Below are 21,196 nucleotides of genomic sequence, written 5' to 3' on the forward strand. Positions count from 1 at the left end.
TTGCTATTAGCTGTTCACCTCTTTTAGACAGGCAAAGTAACACAACTTCACAGAGTTAAACCAATGCAACGTAAAAGACTGCAACACATCTTTGCATCATTAGACAAATGTTCCACAGCATAAACAAATGTAATACTTTTTTTTTTTTTTTTTTTTTTTTTTTTTTTTGGTTTTTCGAGACAGGGTTTCTCTGCATAGCTTTACGCCTTTCCTGGGACTCACTTGGTAGCCCAGGCTGGCCTCGAACTCACAGAGATCCGCCTGGCTCTGCCTCCCGAGTGCTGGGATTAAAGGCGTGCGCCACCACTGCCCGGCCCCAAATGTAATACATCTTAAAATAATATTCTACAACATAGCAATGCTGCATAGAGATTGCCTATATTCTCACTTTTGCCCAGCATATAGCTGCCTCTATTATCAACATCCTATACCAGTGATGGATTGATTAAAATTTTTGAAGCTACTTTAACACTTATCCCCCACAATGCATATTCACATGAGCTTCACTCTTGATACCATATATTATACATGAGGATGTGTACCCATGATTACATCATGAAAAGTAATCTCACCACCCTAAACGTCCTCTATCCCCTGCCTGTATATCTATAGTTCTTCACAAACTTTGGCAACCACTGATCTTTTTACTGTTTTCATACGATTACTTTCCAGATTGTTGGTGGATATGATCATATAATATGTGCTGTCTTCACATTGGCTTACTTCACTTACTGATGTGCATTTAGTAATGTTCCTCCATATCTTTTTGTGGCTTACATACCTCATTTCTTTTTAGTGCTGAATAATAGTCCATTGATGGGTTATTTGCTCATGGTTTATCCATTTACCAACAGAATGGCAATTTTAGTGCTTTTAATTTGGACTATTATGAATCAAGCTGTTATAAACACATGTGTGTATGGTTTTGTGTAAACACATGTTTTCACCTCTTTTGGATAAGTGCCAAGGAGTACAATTGCTAGAACATATGTTAAAAATATGCTTCATTTTGTAAAAAACTTTTCTTTGAGGAGTCTCTCCCAGCTAATGTTCTCAGTAGCAGTAAAAGCTTGTTGTGTGTTGTTACAGATTTGATGTTGCCAGCCTTCTGGATTTTGGACATTCTAATGCATAGCAGTATCTTTTTGTGTTTAAGTCTGCATTTCTCCAATGACATGTATATTTGGGACTTCTATGCACTGTTTGTTAACCATCTTTATATTCTCTTTACTGACGTTTGTGTGTAGTTTTTTTTTTCTTTTTTTTTTTTTTGAAAATTAGGTTCTAGTATTCTTAATGTTCAGTTGTAAGCCTATAGCTTTTGACAAAATAAAAGATTTAAGACCTAGTCTTAATGCATTTCTAGCTATCCTGGAACTCCCAGACATATACCTACCTCTCTAATAATAGTTTTTATCAGGTGCATCTTCTACAGATTTTTGTCACCTAGTTTATCTTTTGTCTTTTCATTATCTTGATAGTGTCTTTCATAGAAAAGAAGTTTTTCGTTTTAATGAAGTCCAGCTCATCAGTTCTTCCTTTTGTAGATTATGCCTTTAATTTTACATCTGAGAAGTCACACCACATTCAGTATAAGTCGATATGAGCACACAAGCTCATAAATATGTTCTCCGTTGCTAGCATCTATAAAATGCTTTTCATTTATATTTACTTCTGTAATCCATTTTGGAGTAGTTTATGTTCAAGGTGCAATGCTTATGTCTACTTAGGTCTTTCGACATGTGTCTGTCCTGTTGCTCCATATCCATTTAAACATTTCATGATACTGCTTTTGTTCTTTTGTTGAAGATCAGTGCACATGCTTGGTTCAATTTAACTAGTGAAATACCTAGACCTGTTGCTTTCTGCTGTGGATGGCTATTAATTATTTATTTCATTTCTTTAGCAGACCCAGGCCTATGCAGACTTTGTTTCCTAAATTTGGTGGATTTTGTTGACCAAGGAATTTTATGTATCTTACCAAATTTGATGGCATAGAGTTGTGTAGAGATTTTCTTTATTAGCCTTCCAGTGGTCATAGTGTTCACTTCATTTTTTAAATTATTTTGTGTTACTTTACTCACTGCTGTGATACTATCACTCTTCTTTTCTGTTTCTGTTTTATGTGTGTAGGTATATATACGAGTTTGCATGTGTGCAGACTCCTATGTGTGGATGCTGCCATAAATGTGCGCACATGTATGTGGAGGCCCGAGGTTGATATCCTCAGTCATTCTCGATCACTCTGCCATATTTATTGAGACCTTATTTATGTGCCTAGTCTGTTCCAGTTAGCCAGCTTACTCCAGTGATGCCCAGGCTCCTGTTTACTTGGCAAAAATGACAGGTGAACCATTATGCCCACCAGCATTTGTGTATGTTCTGGTCCTCAGTTTACCCCTGAGCCTTCTGACACCTCACTTTTTGGAGCTCCTTAAGAAGAATGTACTTGGGCTCATCATTTTAAGAAATCGCAGTCCATCATGGCAGGGAAAGTGTAGTGGCAGGAATGGCACTGTCCACCTTAAAAGTATAAGGCTCGTGTCACCCTGTCCTTGCAGTAGACAAAAAACAAAATGGGTTGGGGACCCTCAAGGGCTTTCCTCCAGTATGCCCCTGCCCCAAAAGGTTCCACAGCCTCCCAGAACAGCATCACTAGCTGGGGGTCCAAGTGTTCCAATCCATGAATGAGCCTGTCCAGGGCAGTGTTCAATCACTCCATAGCACCTTATTTTCCTGCTTTCCTAAGGTGAAAGCTTAGGTTATTGATTTTATGTCTTCTTTTCTAATACACACACTCTGAAATAATTTTTCTTTTTAAGCATTGTTTTTGTTGCTTCCCACAAGTTTTGGTGAATTGTGTTTTTATTCAACTCAAAGTATTTTAAGATTTCTCTTGGGGTTTTAGAGCTGTATTAGCAGTTAAGGACATTTGTTGCTCTTACAGGGGACCTGGGTTCGATTCCCATCACCCATATGGCAACTCAGAGCTGTCTGTAACTTCAGTCTCTGAGGATTCAATGCCTTCTTCTGATCTCTGTGGGGATCAGGCATGGTAAATATACATATATGCAGTCAAAACACTCATATACATAACATATTTTTTAAAAATAAATTTAAAGGTTTTCTCTCAAGATCTCTTTTTTATTTATATTTTATGTATGAGTGCTTTGCATATGTACTTGCACGCCAGAAGAGATCATCAGATCCTATTTAGATGGTTGTGAGCCACCATGTGGTTGCTGGGAACTAAACTCAAGACCCCTGGAAGAGCAGCCAGTGCTCGTAACTGCTGAGCCATCTCTCTAGCCCCCAAGATCTCTCTTTTTTTAAAAAACTCATATATTATATACAAGTCTTTTGTTTTATCTCTACATAATTGGGATTTTCCAGCTATCTTTATATTTTTATTCCTAGTTTATGACATTGAAAAAGGAGAGAAAATTTGTTAAGATATTCTCTCATATTCCAGAATGTAGTCTGTCTTGGTGAATGAATATTCTTTGTGTGCCTTGATAGTTGTTGAATAAATACCCTGCAGATATCCATTATAGGTTGATTTGATAGTATTAGGGTGAAGTGTGTCCTAAACTGACTTTGTGCCAGCTAGTTCTGCCAATTTCTAGTAGAGGGATATTGACATCTCCAGCTGTAGTGGTGGGTTTTGTTGTTGTTGTTGTTGTTTCTCCTTGTTAGTTTTTTCTTACAGAGTTTAACTGTATTATTTGACTCATGCACCTTATGGGGTAATATGTCTTTGGAAAATTCAGCCCTTTATCATTATGTAATACTACTCTATCTCTGATAGCCTTGCCTGCTTCCAAATCTTCTCTGTCCCACATTGTTATAGTCTTCTCTTATTCCTCCTGAAAAATGTGTTATGAGACATCCACCAGATAGATGAAACTCTTGACTCCCAAACTTACTGTTTTATCCTAGACATACATACCTGTGATTAAGTTTAATTCATCAACTGCAAACAGTTCACAATTAGGACTAATACTAAGATAGGAAACTTACAAATTATTTCTGAAAGTTTTTGTTCAACATTTTCAGTCTATAGTTGATTTCAGGTAACCGAGACCTCAGGAAAGAAAATAGGAAATAAGGGGAAGTTTCTTTTTTCCTTTTTTTCTGACAGTGCTTGGATCTTTTTTTGTTTTGTTTTGTTAACTAGTCTGTTTGGACCACCATCATTTACAGTGAGTATGGATCATGAGGATTAATATTGTGCGTACTTCTCACTTTTCATTGCCTTTGTTCTTATCTGTCATTTTTATTTCATCCCTTTTGGATCTTAATTGAGCATTTCCTATGATTCCATTGTTATCTAATTATACATTCTTCCCTTCTAAACATCTTACTATTTGCTCTCAAATCTTCAGTGCATGTACAGAACTAATCTGAACTTTCAAAAAACTCCTGCTGCACAGATACTCGTAAGTGCCTTAAATAGCAAAGTCATATGAATTTTTCTTGTAGTCCCTTGTTTTATTACCCGATTTATTTATATACAAACAGGGACAAGGAATGTGTACATAAACATATGCATAACTTAATTTTTTATTATTATTATTATTATTATTATTTTGAATAAGCCAATGTATTGAATCTGTTAAAAGTGAGGAATTTAACCATCATATATCTCTGCTCAGATGCTCTTGCTTCCTTTCTGTGGACTTGAATTCATATTTATTCAACATTATTCTTATTTATTTGTTTGTTTTTGTATTTTTGGTTTTTCAAGACAAGGTTTCTTAGTGTAGCCCTGGCTGTCCTGGAAGTCACTCTGTAGACCAGGCTGGCCTCGAACTCAGAGATTTACCTACCTCTGCTTCCCAAGTGCTGGGATTAAAGGCATAATCTACCACATCTGGCTCATTTTTAATTTTTATTTGTGTGTATGTTCATCATATGTGCCTACAAAGGCCCAAAAAGTATGTCAGACCTCCTAAAGCTGGAGTTTGTGAGCTGCCTGGTGTGGGTGCTGGGTATAGAACTCAGGTCCTCTAAAAATAGGTTGCAAGCATTCTTAACTGCTAAGCCATCCCTGCAGCCCTTCCTTTTAACACTTCTTGCAAAACAGAACTACTGTCCACAAACTCCCTCAGGTTTTGGTGAGAAGATATTCCACCTTCAGTTTTGAAGGTTTGATTTTTTTTCCCCCCAGTTTAGTGTTACAGGTTGGAGGGGTTTTTTTTTCCTCTCAACGATTAAGGTATTTTTCCTGTACTCTGAACTTGATTCTGTGATGTCTCGTGTGTAGTTGAATATAATTCTCAACTTTGCTCCTGTGTAGATAAGGTATGTTTTCCTCCCTCTGCCTCTACTTCTGTCAGGATCCCCCCCCCCCTTTATCTGACCACTGAAGTCTGAGAATATCGTGGTTGTATTTGTGAGGAGAGTCTGGTATCTGTTGTTCATTTGGAGATTGTGAGGTCGTTTTTCCCCCTTCATGTCCTCTGAGCTTCCTGGATCTCTGATTTGGTATCTGACATTAATTTTGAGGAATTTCTTTGTCATGACTTCAAAGATACTTCCTATTTCTCTCTTTCCCACCCTTCTAGACTTAATCAAATGTTCGAAGTTCTTGCTTTTTGTTTTTTAGTTATCTCCCAGTTCTTCATATTTTGACTTTTGTCAGGTTTTTTTTTTCCTTCTGTTTTTCAGCTTTGGTGGATTTTTATTGAGATACTCTGAGCTCAGATTCATTCTTCAGATTTCGTGGGTCTATCAGTAACCCTGTTGAAATGGAAATACTTTATTTCTGTTGTAATGCTTTTGCTCTCTAGCTTTCCTTCTTGTGCTCCTACAGTTTTCAGCTCTTGCTTACATTGTCCATCCATCCTTATAAAGACACACTTCAGCATCTTAATCATTGCCATCTGATCTTCAGAACGGATCCAGTATCCTTGTCCTATCATAGTTTGATTCTGATGCTTGCCCTGGTCTTAAACCAGATTTTTGCCACTCTTATTTCTGTACTGGATAGAAGGAACTGCTGTGAATATGTGTTGGAAGGAGAGGCATTGTAGTGTCCTGAAAGTCAGTTTCAGTCTTTGTATGAGCCTGCCCTGCTGGACTGTACATTTCGTAAGTGTTCTTACTCCTTTCCTGCCACACACACTCTTCATTGAGACAGACTGTCTAGAGAAGTCCAGAGTTAGTCTCTTCTGTCCGGTTTATTCAGCTCAGGTAATGCCCCAGTGGGTTAATTATTTTTTGTTTTGTTTTGTTCTGAGGGTAGAACTAGTTAAGAAACAAACAGTCCTTTGGCATCTTTTAAAATAGTTCTTCCCCCCTCCTCCTCCCTGAGTCACAAGGGGATTTTTCTCTAGTATTTACTCAGGAAACTTGGTTGAATTCCATAAGGTAATTCGGGAAGTGTGGCTGGCCTCCCATTACAAGGCTCTCCTGCAGTTTGTATCTCCCAATCTTTCCTCACCGAACCTCTGACAATCCATCGGTCATAGTTCAAGTTCCCTACTGAGGTTCTGAATCTCACAGAGGTTTGTCTTGGTGATTCTCTGTCAGTCACTCAAGTTCAAGGAGATTAGGATCTGATGTGAGAATTCACCCTGATAGATCTAAGAGGAGATGCTGGGTTTTTTACCTTAGTTGTTGGAGGACTAAGTGGTGACTTGGTTGTTTTTATATGCTGAACCAGAAACCTAAAGTCTTGTTTATTTTGTTTTTAATCCTCTTAACAGTCCTTTATCAGTTTTTCCTTTTATAGTGATTTGACATCAGATCTAAACCTGCCTAGCTCTAGATTTGATTTTTCTCATATTTCCCCCTCAAATGCTTTTTAGTTTTGTTTTGGGTTTGTCTATGATCTATTTTGAGTTAATTTTTAAAATAAAGCATGAGATACAGCTTGAAGTTTATTTTAAAATCTGTTCTAATTATAATGAAATACATATAACAAAATTTACCATCCTAGCCATTTTTAAGAGTATAGTTAATCCAGGCATTGGTGGTACATGCCTTTAATCACACCCAGAAGGCAGAAGCAGGTGAATTTCTGTCAGTTTGAAGCCAGCCCAGTCTACAGAGCAAGTTCAAGGACAAACTCCAAAGCTACACAAAGAAACCCTGTCTCAAAAAACAACACACACACACACACACACACACACACACACACACACACACACACAGAGTATAGTTAAAGCTGAGCGTGGTGGCACAGGCCTTTGTAAGGTCAAGGTCAGCCTGGTCTATACAGTGAGTTCTATACCAGCCAGGGCTAAAAACTAAGACCATATCTCAAAGAAACCAAGAAATACTCTGGTCCCGCTGCCTTCTAATCCCTAGTGCCCACAGTTATTTTTTCTCTGACTTTGTTTGCACTTAGTGCCTCATAAGTAGAAAGTGGAATTACAAAGTTTTTGGTCTTTGGTTTGTTTTGTGTTTCAAACTCAGCTTGCTGTCTGGGTCATGTGTTTGTAGCATGTATCAGAATTACTTCTTTTTAAGGCTGAATAATACTCTGAATATATCATATTTTGTGTCTTTATTTATCCATTGGTAGATATTAAGGTTGCTTTTACTGTTTCTCTTATGAGTAATATTCTCTGCATATGGGTATACAGGTATCTGTTTGAGTTCCTTGTGTCAGTTGCTATGGGGATTTGTCTTTCTTAGGGTTTTTATTGCTGTGAAGAGACACCATGACCATGGCAACTATTATAAAGGAAAATACTTCATGGGGTGACTTACTGTTTCAGAGGTTCAGTCCATTATCCTGGTGAGACCTGACAGTGTGTAGGCAGACATGGTGCTGAGAGTCCTACATCTTGTAGGCAATAGGAAGTGTTCTGAGACACTGGGTATGGCTTGAGCATATATGAGACCTCGAAGTCCACCAGCAAAGTGACACCCTTCCTCCTACAAGGCCACACCTACTCCAACAAGGCCACACCTCTTAATAGTGCTACTCCCTTTGGGGCCATTTTCCTTCAACCCACCGTAGTCTCTATTCTAGCAGTGGGACTGTTAGTGTGTGGTCATTGTGTTTTATATTTGGAGGACTCCTACATTACTTCCTGCAGTGTTGCACTATTTTATTTTCCCACCAGCTTTGCACAGGGTTCCGTCTTCTCCATCTCTTCACCTGTGTTGTTCATATTTTGGTTTTGGTTTGTATTTTAGTGGTAGCCTTCCTAAGGAGTATGGGGTTCTCTCTATAATGTGCAGATGTCTAGTTGTCACAATACCATTTGTTTACAAAGCTCTTTCCTCCATTTAATTGCACATGCATCTCTGTCAGAAATCCCCTGAGCATCGTTGAGTGGCAGGAAGCATGGTGGCACGCAGGCAGACATGGTGCTAGAGAAGGAGCTGCCAGTTCTACATCTGGGTCTGAGGACAGCAGGAAGAGAGTGCCACACTGGACTTGGCTTGAGCATTTGAAACCTCAAAGCCCACCGCTAGTGACACTTCCTCCAATAAAGCCACACTAACTCCAGCAAGGCCACACCTCCTAATAGTGCCAATCCCTATGGGCCTATGGGGACCATATTTATTCACACCACCACACATCTAGTTAGGATTCTAAACATCTATAACATGAATTGCTAAATGGTCTTTTTATAAAAAACCTGGTGCCCGATATTGGGGTGAATGTTGAAAGATCAGAGAGACAAAGGAAGAAACCACCTCTTACCTCTAGGACTCCTCAGCCTGAAAAGCTTTCCTCAGCTGAAAGACTTTAGTTCTTGTCTCCTCACTCCTTATATACCTTTTTCTGCCCACCCATATCATTTCCTGTCTCAACTTTCCTAGGGCTGGAATTAAAGGTGTATGACTTCCAAGTATTGGGATTAAAGGTGTGCACCACCACTGCCTGGCTAGACTGGGTCAATCTCATGTAGTCCAGGGAGGCTTTGAACTCACAGAGGTCCAGACGGACCTCTGCCTCATGAGTGCTAGGATTAAAGGTGTGTGCCACCACTGCCTGGCCTCTATGTTTAATCTAGTGGCTTGTTCTGTTCTCTGATCTTCAGGCAAATTTATTAGGTACACAGTCTATCACCACAAACATCTTTTGGAGTGTATTTTTGACATACACTGTCTGCAAGTCTTAGGAAAAATCCTTTTTACGGGAAATGTATATCTGTCTGTCTGTCTCTCAACTTAATTGGCCCTCTAATAGCATTTCAGTCCTCTTCTAGAAAATGTTTTAGATGTTTTTGCATACATTACCTATTTGCCTTGATTTATTTTTATGTGTTTGCTATGATGCTCACAGCATTCTTTAGCTTGCCCAGTCTCAAGTGTGGTAGCTTTAGAGTCAGGGGAGGTTTTGATCCTCATTTACCGTTGATTTCGTAAAGTTCTTTTTTCTGGTTTTCAGAAGTGTAAGAAAGTGATTATTTGAGGTAAATTTTTCATATAATTTGCCCTATATTCCATAGTCATTTTAGTTTAATATAGATATGATGTGGATAGTATAGCTCTGTAGATGGATCATTATCTTCTGTTCTGAAGGCTTTTTACCTTGGGGAAATTTCTCATTCCCCCCCCACACACACACACATACATACGTACACACAGAGCCGAGGAAGGCAGGGTGTAACTTTTGGCCTATGAATAAATGACTATTATCCAACAATTCTCTGTGAAGTATCCCAAGGAGCAATTACTATCAGATGTTACGTTTCTTCATAGAATCATGCTATAGGCCAGGGAGGAAAATGAATGTAAGATATGACCCTTCCTATATATATCACCAATAAATTTCCACTGTTAACTAATCTGTTTTTACAGTGCTGCAGATTGAACACAGATTGTTGTTCCTTTCTTCTCCAAATCATGGTTTGAACACTTGAGACTAGTTCTTGGATCTCCATAGATAGCATTCTACTTTATGAATTGAAACACTTTTTAGTTCAGGCTTTTCATCTTTGTAGGAGAGAATTTTAGTTTTAACTACCATAATGATTTTCTTAATTTTACCTTTGGTTATGAGGAAAATACTGTGGTTCTTGGATTTAAAGCGGATAACAGTTGGACGTTGAAATTAATGACTTTGGTTTTTTGGACAGGATATTCAGTTACTGAACACTTGACCACCTTAATAAGTTCTAGTAAAGAGTCTTCTCCCATAAGTATCCCTTAAAACCATTTTGACTACAGTATTCAGAAGTGTTCTTGTGCCAGGCAGTGGTGGCCCATGCCTTTAATCCCAGCACTCGGGAGGCAGAGCCAAGTGGATCTCTGGGAGTTTGAGGCCAGCCTGGTCTACAGAGCGAGATCCAGGACAGGCACCAAAACTACACAGAGAAATCCTGTCTGGAAAAAAAACAAAACAAACAAACAACAACAACAAAAAAAGTTCTTGTATTACTTTACATGATATGTGGGTATAGTCTATAATCAACAGGACATCAAGTTTGTTGCCTGATTGTGCAACTATAGAGAAAACTCATTTTAACTTCAGTCTTCTACAGCATTCCCATTCTTGTTTCCTTCTCTTACAGTCTCAATTAAATATCTAGTAAATAATAGTATTTGATCCTTTTCAGCTAAGAAGACTTATACATAGCACATCACTTGTTGGTAATACCAAAGATATAATTTATCTTAGAGTCCTTGTTGGTTTGTTTCAGTTCAGAGATTTACCTTATTTCTGACCCAGCTTTCTTATAATTCACATAAGATACTAATCTGTGTACCTATATGACTGTTGTCCTCACTGTGTAGTAGGGGAAAGAGTTTTCCCTTCTGGGTTAGCCATTAACATCCCAACCCAAGTTTTAGTTTGTTTTCAGATGTTACATACATTATAAAGTTTAAGCAGTAATGAAAAGTACAAGAAGCCTTTTAGAAATTTAAAAGATGTTGAAACCTCAAAAATCTCATCTTTTAAGAAAAAGCTGTTTTTACGTTGTTTTTATGTTTTTACCTTATGGTTCATCCATGATTTTTATGCTGAATATTACATATTCTGGCACACAGTAAATTTGCCTGTCTTTCGAACCTGCAGTTAGTTCTGCAGGATTAGCATTAAAGGGTGTTGAAGCTCAGCAAAGAGTCAGTGCCTTGGGGTATAGCCAGACCAGACCCGTCCTCCAGCTCACTCACTGGAATACATAATGAATTTAAGGAAAAGGAAGTTCCAAAATCATGAGAATTGGGCACAAAATGTTCTTTTTTTTTTTCTTTTTTTTTTTTTTTTTTTTTTTGGTTTTTCGAGACAAAATGTTCTTGATTAAAATCCCAATCAAGGCATGATTATCAGATATAACAGTAGCAAATGAAAATAAATATGTGACCTTGCATAAGTAATTTTGTTTTCAAATTAATTTATTGTATGTATTTATGATGTATATGTAAGGACACACATACACCATAGCATGTGTGTCAGAGGACAAGTCTCCAGAATCCATTTTTTCCATTTGCTATTATTTGCCAGGATCAAACTCAGATCATCATAGCTATCTCACCAGCCCCTTTCTCTTGTTTTCAGTCCCTTTCACTATCTGAAAATGAAAAGATTAGACTAGATTTAGTTTCACATGGTATTTTCTTTTATTCAATGAATGTAACTGAAGGCTTTTCTCTGTCCCAACCTGTCCCACAGCAAGCTTCCAAATAATCACTCAGAGGCTTATATTAATTATAAATGATCAGCCATTAGCTCAGGCTTATTACTAACTAGCTCTTACACTTAAATTAACCCATAATTCTTATCTATGTTTAGCCACATGATTTGGTACCCATTCTCAGTACAGCATTCTCATCTTGCTTCCTCTGGCTGGTGACTCCTAACTCTATCCTTCCTCCTCCCAGCATTCTCCTCCCTCCCCCCCCCCCCCCCCGCCCCCAAGACAGGGTTTCTCTGTGTAGTTTTGGTGCCTGTCCTGGATCTCACTCTGTAGACCAGGCTGGCTTCAAACTCACAGAGATCTGCCTGGCTCTGTCTCCTGAGTGCTGGGATTAAAGGCATGTGCCACTGCCGCCCGGCTTTTCCCAGCATTTTTAGTTTGATCACCCTGCCTGTACTTTCTGTCTGGCTACTGGCCAATCAGTGTTTTATTAAACTAATTCAAGTGGCAAATCTTTACAGTGTACAAGAGGATTATTCCACGGCATTTCCCCCTTTTTGTCTAATTAAAAAGGAGGATTTTTTTTTAACTTTAACATACTAAGATTGTGTACAACAAAAACAGTTATTAAGAATTACAGTAACACTATTTAATCCATTTGAATTTGGCAAAATTAGAGAAAATAATTATCTATCTTAATGAGTCTAAAGTTTTGTATCTAATTTACTTTCCATTATAATAATTATAACTGCTTAGTTATCAAAGTCCAAGAAGAATAAAATATTACCTGATTAAACAGGAAGTGCATTGTAAGTAACTTTCAAAATTCTAGAAATGATAGAGACATCTGGCTTCCTGGACAGTCACCCAAAGTTCCCTTGCAACATTGGGGCATCCATCTTCAGCCTATAGGCATAGAGTATCTGGCAGACTTTTTAGTGAAGAGGAAATTTGAAGGACTGTCCTGTTTTATTTTGCCAAAGTCACTTTCCTCTGTGTCCTGCAGAATGTCTGACAGTTTCTTCTGTGAAGCAGGAATGCTAAAGGACTGTCCCACCTTGTTTTGGCAAAGTTCAGCAGTCACTTTCCTGTGGATCCTTCATGTCCATTTTATACAGCTTACGGTCAAGGCAGAAGCAGTTTCTTTCCCAAATGGCTAATCTTACCATAATGAAAGCAAACTCCTATGGAGTTTCTTTGGTGTGCCCATCATCCTTTTATAAAGTAAATTGGTATTGCCAGGAGTAGATGTGTCTCATAGTCATGAAAAGTCCAAATTATTAAAACTTCTTAAATGCTATATTCTGTAGGTCTTTGAAGTATTTGAAGGACTGAAGTATTTGAAGATTACCTATCTATTTGAAATATATCTCTGTATAACTAGAAAACCTAACTAACATGATTATGTTTGACTGTTATAGATGACTGTTAATCTGTATTTCTTAATCACACATTACATTTTAAATGAGTTGCATAAACATAATATCTTAAAAAGAGTATAAGTATACATACAGTATAACAAAATTAACTTTAAATTTATATCAATAAGCCAAAATCCATACTAATGTAAAATATGTAAGATTAATAGTTGTTTTTTAGATTAAAGTAGATTCAGTAATCTACCTTTTTATACTATCATTTTTATGTCATATCCCTCTTTCTTCCTTTAGAAAGAGATTGACTGTGGCTGATAGCAATTTGTAACCAACCTCCTTTAAATGAAAACACATTTATAACCAGTATTTTGAGAATGTAGGCATAGTTCCCTAGACTACTTCCTTTTGATTGAGGGTGCTGGTAATCTTTGGGGGACCCTGAGACAATTTAGGATTATGGTCAAGTTCTGACTGAAGTGTTCTATGAGGCTGGCTTATCTCAGCAAACAGCCTTGAAATATGTCTGTGACTGTGTGCAGGTGTACCGGTCCTTATCCACCTCCAAGGGTCTGCATGCAGGTGTATCCAGTCCTTATCTGTCCTTCGAGGGTCTCTGTGCAAGTGTACCCAGTCCTTATCCATCATCAGTCAATCTCTGTGTAGGTGTACCCTGTGATGATATTTTGTTTGTTCTCTAACAAATAAAGCTTGCCTGAAGTTCAGAGGATGGAGCTAGCTAGCCATTAGTTAATCATAGAGAACTGGACATCTGTACAGACAGACAGGAAGTGATATGGCTGGAGGACCTGGTGGAAAGATGAGGCTAAAGACCATTGAACAACAAAGTAGGGCTAGAGGTGTGCAAATCTCTCAAGACCAATTTCTTGGAGAGGGAGATTATGCTCATGTAGAAAGGTAATCTCTATATGATGACCACACCCTGGCTTTATGCTGTGCAGTATCCTTGAATGCTTGGGACAGAATTGAAGAAGTAAGAAAGAGAACTAAGTCATTTACTAAAGTTCTACAGGGTCCAAAGGAAACCACTGATTTCTTACAAAGATTGACTTCAGCAATAAATAGAATGATACCAAATTCAGAAGCTAGACAAATAAATCTGAATCTCTGGCTTTTGAAAATGCTAATGCACAATGCAAAAGGGTAATTAGGCTATTAAAGGCAAGATCAGCACCCTTAGAGGAATGGATCTGAGATATAGTCAATATTGAATCTCATAAGCATGATGATGCTTGGATAGGAGAAATGATTTCCAGAGGTTTTAAGAAAAATCGAAGTGTTAGGTATTATAATTGTGGTGAACAAGATCACTTAAAAAGGGATTATAAACAGGACATGTCTAGAAACAATGTTTTTGCTAAAAATAATCCATACAGAATGCCCCTCCCTTCTGGAGTATGGAGAAGGTGTGACAAAGGCAGGCATTGGACTAAAGGATGTAGATCAACAAGGGACAGTCAGGTAACCCTTTGCCATCAGGAAACGCCTTGAGGGACCTCTTGCAGCTCCCATGTCAAATTCAGATCAGTCGTTGCCTGTCATCATGGAGGAAACTGTTTCCCAGAGCAATTGAAAGACCTAATGCCTATTGTAAGAAACCATACTACTCTGGATGATAGAACACCTGTAGAAGAGATGACAAAAAAATTTAGAAGAAACCATAAATTAAAATTGATAAAGATTAGATTTAAACAAGAGAAACCTCTTAATTAGAAGAGGTGATAGCTCATCAACCAGTGTGAGCATTCAATTTAACCTAACATATGACTAACAAATGCTTTTCATTTGATCAGATATAATTTGTCATAAGGGAACCACCCCAAAATTAGGGTTAGGGAAGAGTTTTGGTTTCCAGGAGAATGAAGACAAACAGCTGAGAAATCTGAAGATCACTGGACAACTGAGATGTCTGAAGAAAAAGGACAAATCATCCAAAAAAAAAAAAAGTCCCAAGAAAGAGAGTAAATTAATTCGTCTATTGGTATATCACATCTCCAACAGGATAAAATTTTATAAATCTTCCCAAATGTTTGCTTATGCTGTTTTCTACAGACACATAATGCAAATGATCTTTTTGTAGTCCCAGTCCAATTGAAAAATTAAAGCTGGCTTTGGAGTTGGAGTGTGGTTCTCTCCTTCTCAAAGCCCAAGCATGCTTATTAAAGTAAAATCCACAATCTCTGTCTCATGTCAGAAGAGCCACCTGATACGGGATAGAAGAACAACAAAAAGTTAGGGACTAGTCTATTGCCACTAATCTCATAAATTCTTTGGTTTTATTTTGACTCTTTAAAATTTTTTTCATAAGGTATGAATATTGTCTCAAATATAAGATTAATATATTTATTTTTAAATTTTTTGTCATATTAATGGTCATATAGAGTACTAACTAATTCTAGAAAAAGTCTTCATCTAGCTTCCTGTACATGATTTCGAGTTTGAGTCTCTATCAGACAACTAGGAATTAAGTTTTTGTACTCTGGATGTACAAAATATTGATCCTTTAACCTCTTTGAGATCTGCTGCATGTGACATTAAAAGTGTTTGAACTATGACCACACCTAGCAGCAACCTTTGACGTCTCCAAAAGATTGATGGGGCCCCACAACTACGATTCCACCAGGACTATGATAATGCCACTAAGCTGACAAACACCACCCAAAGGTTGGCTTTAGACTACAAACTGCTATGAACAATTTTGAGGTGGCTAGCTGAGATGATCTATCCTCACAGACTACTCTACCAGGACTTGAGACACTTTTCCATTATACAGAGACTGGACAACAACTGATAAAGCTACCTCTCCCAGGACTTGACAATTAACCCCAATTTTTCTTTTTAGAGTCCCCTAAAGATGCCGTTGCTCCCAGACAGCAGGAAGTAAATTTAAGAACACGACATCCACATTCCCAAGAATGTGGGTGGTTTTTGGTCATTCAATGGGTTATGGATATTTGTCATTGTCTAGGGGGGGTTATTACAAGTTGGTAATGGTAATGGTCAGGAAGAAAGCTGAACAAAGGAATTTAGATTCAGGGTTCTTGTTTTGAAAAGAAAAAAGGAGATGTAGATATTTTAGGATATAAGGGTAGATTATTGAATCTACTTTGGAAAGAAATGGGGAATATAGAAATAGAATAAAAAAGTAGATTATTGAATTTACTTTTAAACCAAAAAGCAACTGCTAGTTTTAAATATTTTACATTGATAAGAATTTTTGTTTATTGATAAAAATTTAAGGTAATTTTTTGTTAGAACATACTGTACACACATTTCTACTCTTGAAGTAGTATACCTATACAACTCATTTAACAATTAATGCAAATTGCTAGTCCTTGAAAGTTATTATTACAAACTATTTACAAACTATTGAGGCTAATAAAGAAATGCAGGTCAGTAGTTGGTCATCTATTACAATTAAATTTGTAGTCATGTTAGGTATGTTTTCAAGATCAAACATATTTTAGGTAGACGGGTGGTCTTCAGATACTTCAGAGATTTACAGAATATATGGCGTTTAAAATGTTTTAAAATACAGGGGTTTTTTTGTTTGTTGTTTGTTTTAATGACAGTGAGACATGTCTGCTCCTGGCAACACCACTCTACTTCAGAGAAGATGATAAGCATTGAAGAAACTCCACATGGAGGTTACTTTCTTTGTGGCAAAAGTTAACCACTGGGCAAGAAAATGCCCTTGCCTTGCCTGCTGACAATATGCTATCCAAATTGGACAAGCAGGACACAATAGAAGTAACTGCCAAACTTTGCCAAGACAAGTAGGATAGCCCTTCAGAATGTACTGCATCACGGAAAAGTGTGTTAGGTATCATAGGCCTGTAGGCTGAAGGTGGATGTCCCAACATTGTCCAAGCAATCAGCTGTTTCTGTCATTTCTCTTATTTTTTGGAAGTCGCTTGCTTGCACTTCCTGCTTACTCAGGTAATATTATTTCCTTCTCAAGTCTCTGATGGAGTTGAAGACTTCATAGTTACAGTTTTCCTTGTTACTAGATTCAGAAAAGAAAATCCCTAAAGAAGTATAAAATATATAAGGTTGAGAGACATTAAAAGATAGTTTTGGTAATGCAAGTTAGAATTGAAAGTGAATTAGGTACAACCTTTTGGACTAACCAAGATAGGATAGATAATAGAGTATTTTCTCTGAATTTGTCAAATGTTTATGGACTAGACATTGTTGATGTACTTATTGCCTGTATATATTATATATAGTTCTTGTATTTATTGTATATAGTTTTTTTATATTAGTTATAACCTTTTTTTATTTTAGACAAAAAAGGGGAAATTGACATTTTGCTTGTGCTCTAATAAATAAAGCTTCCTGGAGATCAGAGTGCAGAGCTAGCCTCTAGTTAACCATAGAGACCAGGCAGTGGTGGCACACACCTTTAATCCCAGCACTTGGAATTTCTTGCCTTTGATCCCAGGACTTAGGTGGCACACGCTTTTAATATCAGCACTAGGTAGGGGGAAATAGGAATTCAAACAGGGCAGGAACCTAGAGGCAGGAGCTGATGCAGAGGCTGTGAGGGAGAGATGTTTCTTGGCTTGCTCCCAAAGCTTACTTGGCTTTTTTCTTTTCTTTTCTTTTTTTTTTTTTTAATTTTGAGGTAGGTTTTCTCTGTAGCCCTGGCTGTCCAAGAACTTGCTCTGTAGACTAGACTGGCTTTGAACTCAGCAATCTGCCTTCCTCTGCCTCCCAAGTCCTGGGATTAAAGGCATGTGCCACAACCACCAGGCTTTCAGTCTGCTTTCGTATAGAATCCAGGACCACCAGCCCAAGGATGGCATCATTCACAATGGGCTGGACGTGCCACCATCAATCACTAGTTAATAAAATGCTCTCCAGACTTTCATAAAGTCCAATCTTATGGTTATGGAAGCATTTTCTCAATCGACGTTTTTTCCTTAAATCTCTCCTTTCAGTTGAGTATAGCCTGTGTTAAGTTCACATAAAACTAGCCAGCATAGTTGTTATATATGTCGTAGTTTTGCTACATAAATTTAGTTGAGTATTACTTTTTTTTTTAAAGATTTATTTATTTATTATGTATACAGTGTTCTGTCTGCATATACACCTGCATGTCAGAAGAGGGCACCAGATCTCATTATGGATGGTTGTGAGCCACCATGTGGTTGCTGGGAATTGAACTCATGACCTCTGGAAGAACAGCCAGTGCTCTTAACCTCTGAGCCATCTCTCCAGCCCTAAATTTATTTATTTATTGTGTGTGTTGGTATTTTTCCTACAAGTATGTCTGTATGAGGGTGCCAGATGCCCTGGAACTGGAGTTACAGACAGATATATGAGCTGGCATGTGGGTGCTGGGAATTGAACCAGGGTCCTTAAGGAAGAACAGTCAGTGCTCTTAACCTCTGAGCCATCTCTCCAGCCCCTGAGTATTACTTTTTGACTTCAAGAAGTGTGGTACATATGAATATGTGTGAATAAACATAAATTAAGTATGTTACCATGATGCATTTAACTGCACATGGTTATCTATTGATACTTTGAACTATCATCTTTGACTTGAGTGAATGAAATTCTCAGATTGAGACTAAAGTCACACACACACACACACACACACACACACACACACACCTTGTTCAGTATGTAGTCCAGGGGGCCAGTAGAGGTCATTGGATCCCCTGGAACTGGAGTTTCAGATAATTCTGAGCTACCATGTGGGTACTGGAAATTGAACCCAGGTCTTCAGGGAGAGTAGCCAGTGCTCTTAAGCATCCCAGTGGAAATGAATGAGTGTTGAATGTTCCACATCCTTACCAAAATACTGGTTATTCAGTTTTTACTTTGTTTTCGATTTTCAGTTACAATCATTTATTCTGTGCAAGATGTGTGTGTGTGTGCATGCGTGTGTGCCTGAGCATGTATGGTGAAGAGATCAAAGAACATCATTGTGAAGTAGGTTTTTCCCTTCCACCTTAGAAATTCCAGGATCAAACATGGGTCATCGGGTTAAGCAGCAAGTGTCCTCCTTACCTACTTAGCCATCCTGCCAGCCCTTGGTGTGTTTAGTTTTTTATATCCTTGATCGGGCTTACAAGCACACTACCACATAGGTGCTAGGATAGAACTCAGGTCCTCATGCTTGTTCAGGACCATGCCTAGATTTTTATATTAGTGCTAGAGTCTGAATTCTGGTCTTCAAGCTTGCACAGCAAGTACTCTTGACCATTTAGCCATCTCTCTAGCCTCCCAAAATCACCTTTTTTTTTTAAATGCAGTTTTATAGCCTCAAATGATATGCCACCAAAGCTAACTTCCCACTCGTGATCCTCCAGCCTCTACCTCCCCAGTTCCAGAATTAAAGGTCCATGTCACCATGGCCTGCCCCATCAAAAGAAACAAGCAAATGACCATTAAGGTGAAAAAAAAAATGTCAAAACAAAAGTCCACAAAAATACTATTGAGTCTGTTTTGTATTGGCCAACTACTCCTGAACATAGGGTCTGCACTGGAATGTAGTTGATATACCCATAGGCAAAAACTGATTTTTCCCTTTGGTGGTGAGTATCAGATGCAGATAGCTCTTTGGTTAGAGATGATACCCCCTCTCCACTCACTTCTCTCAGCGCTGGGACTCCATCTGGCTTGAACCTGTCCATGCTGCCACAGTCTCTGAACCCTCTATGTATCAGTCCTATTACATTTGGAGTCATCTATCCCCTCTGTCTCTTAGAATTGTTCTGCCTCTTCCTTTGCATAGATCCCTGAGCACTAGGGGAGGGGTTTGATGAAGACATCCCATATAGGACTGAGTGCTCCAAAGTCTTTCTCACTCTCTGTGCATTGTCTAGTTGTGGGTCTCTGTTAATTCCCATCCACTGCAAAAAAGCTTCTCAGGCTGGAGAGATGGCTCAGAGGTTAAGAGCACTGACTGCTCTTCCAGAGGTCCTGACTTCAATTCCCAGCAACCACATGGTGGCTCACAACCATCTGTAACAAGATCTGGTGCCCTCTTCTGGCCTGCAGTCATACATGCTGTATACATAATAAATAAATAAATCTTAAAAAAAAAGAAAAAAAAAGAGCTTCTCTGATATGGGTTGAGCAGGGCACTAATCCATGGCTATAGTTGTATGTCGTTAAGAGTCATTTTATTGCTTAAGTTTCTTTAGCAGATTCACAGTATTAGGTTTTCCCCTAGGCTCATGACCTATATAGTCTCATGTTCTTAACCTCTTTATTAGTGATTGTATGGGATCTATATCAGAGTGGGTCTTAAATCCAATTTTAAAAGTGGTTGGTTACTCCAAAAACTGCATTATTCTTAATTTCAAAAAATTGAGAAGAAAGCTCTTTAGTGTGGGAATGAAAGATACCTGATGTCACTATTGTTCTTCATCATTGTACTAGAGGTTATAACTAGAATAACTAGGAAAGAAATATAAATACTGAAAATGGTCAAAATACTATTAATTATGCATAAAAAGTTTATCTACAAGAGAACCTATATCCCATTAAAACTACTAAGAGTACAGGAAAACAAGTGGAGATAAAGATCAGCCTAGAAGGCCAAGCTGCAGTGGTGCATGCTTTTAATCCCAGCACTTATGAGGCAGAGCCATGCAGATCTCTGTGAGTTCGAGGCCAGTCTGGTCTACAGAGTGAGATCCAGGACAAGCACCAAAGCTGCACAGAGAAACCCTGTCTCAAACCCCCCCCCCCAAAAAAAAGAGCTATAAAAATCTTTTGTAGCTGGGTGATGATGGCACACATCATATGGATACAGGTAAACAATTTTGATGCTGTGTCTATTAACTGAAATGAGATTTTAATACTGATTTTCACTTTCAAACCTCTATCAAATAGCTGGATTTTTTTTTAAGATTTTTTTTTTTTTATTTATATGGTGTGAGTGTTTGCCTGTATCTGTGTATGTATGTGCACCACAAGCATGCTCAGAACTGGAGTTTAAAGTGGTTGTGAGCCATCATGTGGGTGCTGGGAATAGAAACTGGGTCCTCTGCAAGAGTAGCAAATGCTCATAACCAAGCCAGGTGGTGGTGGCGCATGCCTTTCATCCTAGCACTCCAGAGGCAGAGGCAGGTCTGGTCTACAGAGGGAGCTCCAGGCCAGTTACATGGAGAAACCCTGTTTCAAAAACAAAACAAAAGTACTCATAACCATTGAGCCATCTCCTCTTCCCCATAACTAGGTTTTGTTGCATCTACTTGATCTTAGACCTTTTGTGAAAGGTAATTTAGGACTGTG

The 21,196-nt window shown here is 38.2% G+C and overlaps 1 protein-coding gene across 2 annotated transcripts in view; it reads left to right on the top strand.

The window, feature by feature from the left end:
- Positions 1-21,196, top strand: part of Rfx7 (regulatory factor X7) — a 98,227-nt gene that overhangs the window by 29,770 nt on the left and 47,261 nt on the right. The gene's annotated exons all lie outside the window — the stretch shown is intronic.

This window comes from Peromyscus maniculatus, chromosome 7 (genome assembly GCF_049852395.1).
Source record: "Peromyscus maniculatus bairdii isolate BWxNUB_F1_BW_parent chromosome 7, HU_Pman_BW_mat_3.1, whole genome shotgun sequence".
Taxonomy (NCBI): Eukaryota; Metazoa; Chordata; class Mammalia; order Rodentia; family Cricetidae; genus Peromyscus; species Peromyscus maniculatus.